Source organism: Suricata suricatta, chromosome 1 (assembly GCF_006229205.1).
Source record: "Suricata suricatta isolate VVHF042 chromosome 1, meerkat_22Aug2017_6uvM2_HiC, whole genome shotgun sequence".
In the NCBI taxonomy this organism is placed as follows: domain Eukaryota; kingdom Metazoa; phylum Chordata; class Mammalia; order Carnivora; family Herpestidae; genus Suricata; species Suricata suricatta.
Window position 1 is genome coordinate 57,529,201 of NC_043700.1, and position 7,765 is coordinate 57,536,965.

Consider the following 7,765-nt stretch of genomic DNA (forward strand, 5'->3'; position numbering starts at 1 on the left):
TTAAATAAGCAAACACCCCAACAAGGAAAACAAGTACTACAATGTAAAAATATTAAGAAAAGAAAACCCTCTCACATGCATAAATGAAAGATTGCACACAAAGAACTCACATCTTTTCAAGCTTCAATAGTAAATATTCTGCTACTATATATTAAATACTGCATGGTTTGCCCAAGCTAAGATGAAACCACATCATGAAACAATTAGCATTTTGCATTTTCTTTCATTATATCACATATATATTTAGAAATAAATCATTCTTCTGTCTTGTTCAAAACACACAGTGGGGACATAAGAAACTAGGAGAAGAGTTTATGATAAACCAGGCAAGAGTGGTAGTAGGATAAACCAATAGAAGTAATGAGAAATAATCAGAATTAAAGTATTTTGGAAAAGAATTGTTCACAAATTCCATGTGGCATATGAATAATAAAAGACTCAATTTTATTTATTCCAGACTTGTAAAGCTAGGTGATATCATATAATAAAATGAAGAATATTTGGAGAAAATAAGATTGGCATATAGAAATGAACAATTCTGTTTACAACATGTTATGTTTCAGATGATTACTAAAGAACACTATTAGGTAAGCTAATTACACTAATACACAACTTAAAAATATCAGGGGCTTAAACCAAGTACCAACATTTATTTTTCGCTTATGTTATACTCCAACCTAGCTTGGTGATGGTGTGGGAGGAGAAAGGTCATTCAGAAACTCAGATTCCTACTCTTTTCCCCTCTCCCAGAAAATTCAGTTACATATACATTAGTTGATCAGACAAGATATACTTTTACCCAGATGAAAGGAAGGAAGCTTTAGAGCTCCAGATCAGTTTGTTAGAGCCCAGGTAGGGTGAGGAAGATGTCTTATCACATATACAACCCAGAAAACGTGTCAGAATTGGAGTGGTCTAAGGAGGGTGTCTTCAGAACTGATTTGTCTTGCATGAGGTATGGAAACAAAAGCAGAATGAGCAGGACATCGGTGCAGCAGGAAGAATTAAATGAGATACCACAGCTCACACGATGGCAGGAAAGTAGCTGGAGCGGTTGTTGGAGCATGGGCAGGTTGCAGAAAGAGTCTGTATGATTGGACAGTCCCCTTGGGTGAGGCAGCAGAGTGGCTCAAGGTGTCAGATTCTGAGTGGAGTGAGGAGAATATTCTCAAGACAGGGGTAATGGCACAAAGAGGAAATAGTTACTACAGCAGAACAATATGATCCTTGGCTCCTTGAATTTATGTTCTTCTATGGAGGTTAAGATACTTTGTATCTTAAAGTCTTCATATGAGTGAAGGTTTAAGAGGTTTAAGAGGTTTGAAATAATATCAGGCAACTTGTTTGAGCATAATGGTGTAAAATTAGAGATTAGATACTTAAAATTATGAAAAATTTACAAGTATATGGAGATTCAGCAACACACTTCTGAACAACCAATGAGTCAATGAAGGAATTAAAAGAGAAATTTAAAAATAGCTTGAGACAAATGTAAAGGGAAATACAATCTATCAAAACTTTTGCAGTAAAAGCAATTCTAAGAATTTTATAGTAATAAATATGTACCTCAAGAAGTGAGAAAGATCTCAAATAGACCACCAAACTTATACATCAAGAAATAAGGAAAAGAACAAAGTCCAAAGTTAGTAGACAGAAGAAAATTAAAAGATCAGAACAAAAATAAATGAAATAGAGACTTAAAAAATAGAAAATAACAATGAAACTGAGGGCTCTTTTGAAAAAGATAAATGCGACTTACAAGCTTTTAGGTAGATTCTTTAGAAAAAAAGAGACAGGATTCAAATAATTTCAGAAATAACAGAGGACATGAACAAACTGATACTACAGAAATACAAAAGATTATGAGACTATAAACAATTATATACTGGTGAATTGTAAACATAGAACAAATTCCTAGAAATATACAACCTACCAAGACTGTATCATAAAAAAATAGAATATTTAAACAAAATGATTACTACTAAGACTAGATAATAATAAAAACTCTCCAACCAAAAATTCCAGGATCATTGAATTCACTGGTAAACTCTACCTATCATTTAAAGATTTATCAGTTCTTCTCAAATCTTCCAAAAATTAGAAAAGAGGTTCACACTTCCAAACAAATTTTACTAAGCTATCTTTACCCTAATACCAAGTCAGACAAGGATGTCAGAATAATATAAAATATAAACTAATACTCCTAATGAACATAGATGTAAAATTTTGATGAAATATTATCAAACCGAATTGAACAATACATTAAAAACATCATACACCATCATCAAATGGAATTAATTCCAGAGATGCAAGCACTGTTCAATACCAGAAAGCAATGTGATGTACCACATTAACAAAATAAAGGATATAAATAATGTGATTATGCCAATAGATGCAATAAAGTATTCAATAATATTCAATATTTATTTATGATAATTCAACAAATCTGATATAGATTAAATGTACCTCACCAATATAGTTGTCCACAGCTAACATCACAAAAATTAAAAGCTGAAAACTTTTTCTTTAAGACAAAAATGTCCATTTTCCCCACTTCTATTCAACATAATATTGGAAGTCCAATCACAGCAATTAGGCAAGAAAAAGAAATAAAAGTCTTCCAAATCAGAAAGGAAGAAGTAAAACTCTCACTATTTACAGATGACATGATATTATATATAAAAACCTCTAAAGACTGCACCAAAAATCTGTTAAGGTGTACAAACTCATTGAAGTTATAGGATACAAATCAATATGTAAAAATTTACAAATAATAAATAATCAGAAAAAGAAATTAAGAAAACAACCCTGTTGATATTGCCTCAAAAAGAAGAAAATATTTAAGAATAAATTTACCCAAGGAGGCAAAATGTCTAAACACTGAGAACTATAATATATTAATAAAAGAAATTGAAGAATACATGAATAGATGGAAAGTTATTATATGCTCATGAGTTGAAAGAACCAACATTGGTTAATGTTAGACTACCCAAAGTAGTAGAGATTCCAAGCAATCCCTATCAAAATTACAATGGCATTTTTCACAGAAACAGAACATACCATTCTAAAAATTATATGGAATTTCAAAAACTCCAAAACCAAAGCCATCTTGAGAAAGAAGAACAGAGCTCCCTAATTTCAAATTACATTTTAAGGCTATAGTAATCAAAGCTGTATAGTGTTGGCATATAAACAGACACGTAGATCAATGAAAAGGAATAGAAACCTCAGCATATGATCAACTAACTTATAACAAAGGAGCCAAGAACATTCAATGGGGAATAAATAGCCTCTTCAATAAATGGTAATGGGAAAATTGGACAGTCACATACAACAGAATGAAACCAGATCATTATCATTTATTATACACAAAAACAACTTAAATGAGATTAAATTGTTGAATATAAGACCTAAAACCACAGAGCTTCTACAAGAAAACATAAGTAGTAAGCTTTTTGATATTAATCTTGGCATCTTTTTTTCAATATTTGACACCAAAAGCACAGAAGCAAGAGTGAAAATCAACAAGTGAGACTACATTACACTAAAAACTTCTGTACAGCAAGGGAAGCCATCAACAAAATAAAAAGCAACATACTAAGTGAGAGAACATATTTGTAAACCATATATCTGATAAGAGGTTGTCCAAAATATATAAAGAATTCATACAACTCTATAGCAAATAAGTGATTAAAAATGGACATTGGATATAAACATTTTTTCGAAGAAGACACAAACAGCCAACAGACACGTAAAAAGGTGCTCAACATTACTAATCAGAAAAGTGCAAATAAAACCACAATGATATATCACTTCACACATGTTAGAATGGCTATTGTCAATAAGACAAGACATAACAGTTCTGTGAAGATGTGGTGAAAAAAGAACCCCTTTCCATTGTAGAAGGAAATGTAATTGGTGCTACCACTGTGGAAACCAGAAGAAGGTTTTTCAAAAAATTAAACAGAGGGGCGCCTGGGTGGCTCAGTTGGTTAAGCAACCAACTTTGGGCTCAGGTCACGATTTACGGTTCATGGGTTCAAGCCCTGTGTTGGGCTCTGTGCTGACACTTCAGAGCCTGGAGCCTCTCTGCCCCTCCCCTGCTTGTTTTCTCTCTCCTTTCTCTCAAAAATAAAATTTAAAAAAGCATGAAAAAATTAAAAATATAATTATATAATCCAGGAATTCCGCTTCTGTGTATTTATCAGAGTAAAACAAAAGCCTTACTCAAAAATATATTTGCACCCCTATGTTCATTGCAACTTTATTTTTACAGTAACCAAGACATAGAAACAGCCTAAACGTCCACTGATAATAACTGGGTAAAAGATATGGTATCTACAGTTGACCTTGAGCAAGTGTTTGAAATGAGCAGGCACAACTATGAATTGTTTTGATCAACACAATCCAGTATTATACGTATATTTTTTCTTCCTTATGATTTTATTTTTCCTATTTTACTTTGTTTGAAGAATACAGTATATTATACTGTATCAATATGTGTTAATCTATTGTTTAGTTATCAATAAGGCTTCGAGGATATAGGAGAGTATTAGTAGTTTGGGGTGAATCAAAATTTATAAACAGATTTTCTCCTGCACAGTTGGTTTCTCTAACCTCCCTATTGTTCAAGGGTCTACTGTATGTTGAATGAATATTATTCATCCTTATAAAATAATGAACTCTGGCTATTTGCACTACTATGGATAAATCTTAAAGTCATTATACTGAGTGAAATCAGCCAGACCAAGAAAGACAAACACCACATGATTTCTCTTACATGTGGCATCTAAAAACAAAACAACAACAAAAATAAGCTCATAGATACAAAGAACAGGTCAGTGGTTGCCAGAGTTGGGGTGCCAGAGCAGAGAAGGAGAAATGGGTGAAGTAGGTCAAGAAACATAAAGAAACAAACACAAATTAAAAAGCAATGTTGCTGTCTTTAGCTGCCTCCTCTCTTCTCTATTTATTTATTAATAAAAGGCGAAATTTCCTCTTAGGATCCTTCCTCCCATTCATTTACTTTAAGTTATATTGTTCATCCTAATACTATTATTTAAAATAAGCTTTTTTTCTAAAAAGAGCTCTGTTTCTAGTTTATTTCTTTGGTAGTATAGTGTGAGGGAGAGGAAGAGAAGGTTAGGCTTTGGTATTATAGCAATGTTTACTTATATCTTGTAAATGCCATTTAGAAGTTCTGATATCACAAAAATTACTAAGTTCTCTACAACATTTTCTCATTGAATAAGTGAAAGCGTGGAATTAAATGTGAAAATATACATAAAGCATATCGCCCAACATTTGCCTTTGAATAAATATTCCATATAAGTAATTGTACCTATGAATTCTTCTTAATGGCAAAATAATACCCTAAAAATATGTACTTTTACTTTTCTCTCCTGAATTGATTTTTTTTATATGACTTTCTGGTAACTTCCTTCCTGCTCTGCTAGTGAAGATACAAATACACACGCACAAACCATTCCATCCACATTAACAGAAATAAATGCTAGTTGTCCAAAAGGATAAAATTTCTCATTTATTTTAGCAGAATCACCATGATGAGTGGTTTATATTTGCTTCTTTATGTATTGAAAATTTGCTACATTTGTGTCATAAATGTATGTTGCCTTTATAACTGGAGAAAAATATAGTTTTATAAAATATATATGTATACTTTTACTCACTTCAGATCTTGCTGGAATTCACATGTCCGATTCTTCCCCTTGTCAGTTGATGAACAAAAGTTTCAGTATACGTGCAAATAGGAGGACTTGCACATTCCAGATTGGAAGAAATTCCAGCATTAGCACTGACATAAACGCCTGAACTCAGTAGCACCAGCATCTTCCTAGTGACTGATGCATTGTTCTCTACTCCCTGAGGTAGCCGATTGGATCTGAATACATATTTTTGAACTTAATATAGACTCCAGATTTATTTAATTAAAAATTATAGTTGAGGCACATGTTGCATTAGTTTCAAGTGTACAATGTAGTGATGCAACAATACATTACGCTATGCTCACCTCGAGTTGTTGTCGCCATACAACAATATTATAATATTATAATATCATTGACTATATTCCTTATGCCATACCTTTCATCCTTGTGACTTATACATTCCATTATTGGAAGCCTGTACCTCTCACTCTTCTTCATCCTTTAAAGTAACCCTTAAGGTTATTTTAAAACGTACAAAGTTAATTCAATTCACAAGTAATAGACTCTAATCCAGTGCTCTAACATGGTTATGAATCAACTGAGGATCTTGTTAAAAAACAAATTCTTAGGTGGAACTTGAGATTTCTACATTTCCAACAAGCTCTCAAGACGGGCTAGTCCTGTCCATAGGAGGACTATACCTCTATCACATGCTCTTGACCAAACTCTTCAAAATGTAGTCTAAGAATAACTTGCATTAGAATTGCCTGTGGTGGCCATGAAAATTTAGATTCTAGGGCATAAGTCCTACTGAGTTTTATTGGAATCTGCTTTATAAAGAAGTGTCCGTGTGATTCTCATGTACACCGATATTTGAGAACCAGTGCATATCTAAATAACTTGACTCTGCATAGATCTATAAAGCAGTCTCTCTTTGGATTGAATTTTTATGTTTTCTTTCAAGTTTTATGTGAAATGCCACTATAGAATAACTTCGTAGAAAATCAGCTTTTGTAAAAACACTTAAATTTTAAAAGACTTAGAAAGTCAGATAAAATGTAAGCTTATACTATGTTTATATGATATTTGATTTATGGTGCAATTTAATTTTTCTGTCATTTCATGAATTTTAAATGCAAAGAAAGGGAATATTTTTGCTTTTGCTCTAGGCAGTATTTTGATTTGCAAGCCTGATATCTAAACCCTGATGAGAACTACTATGTCTTTATTGTGGTTTGTCTCTTATTCTAGAAAATTATTTGATGAATAAAAAGCAAACTTTTTCATAATACTCCATTTATTGGAAACTCTGCCTCCAGCAAACTCTACAGCTGAGAATACAACCAAAAAAGATAAAAATTCACAAAAGTGGGATCTCAAAAATAGAATAGCAGTCCTAAGGTACCTCTGCGCGCGCACACACACACACACACACACACACACACACACACACACACAGGTTTTACTTTTAGATACTAAGTCCTTAATTCAATCAAATCCACATTTCTTTTTTGTGCTTTCTGGAAATTTAATAAAAGCTTAAGGGAACAAACTATAGCACATTGGAGACAATTAGAGGCATGGACAAAGCAAAATGTAAGAAGAAAAACCTAACAAGTCAAAGGAAAAAAATGTAAGACATTAAGCTTTCAAGAATTTTTTAAGGGGCACCTAGGTAGTTCCGTCGGTTCAGCATCCAACCTCTACTCAGGTTATGATTTCAGGGTTTGTGGGTCTGAACATTTTGTCTGTATTTAACATATCTTTTAATTTCCATTTTTTGTTTGCTGTTTTGTCTGTGTTTAGCTTCAAGGTTTAGAAAGTGGTAAGTGAGGTATTAGATTAAAATACATAGTAGTAGATATTTGGGGAAAACAAAAGTTTCAATGTTGAGGGATCTATGCATGTTCAAAAATAAAGTTACACATATTACCAAAGTATGCCTCATATAAATATATATATTCATATATATTTATATAGTCAATTATAAATGTTTTATTTATGTTTCTGATAAACCAAGAAGAAGCTATTCTGAAAAGTCTACCTACTGATCAATTCCAACCAAATGACATTCTGGAAAAGTTAAAACTATGGAGACA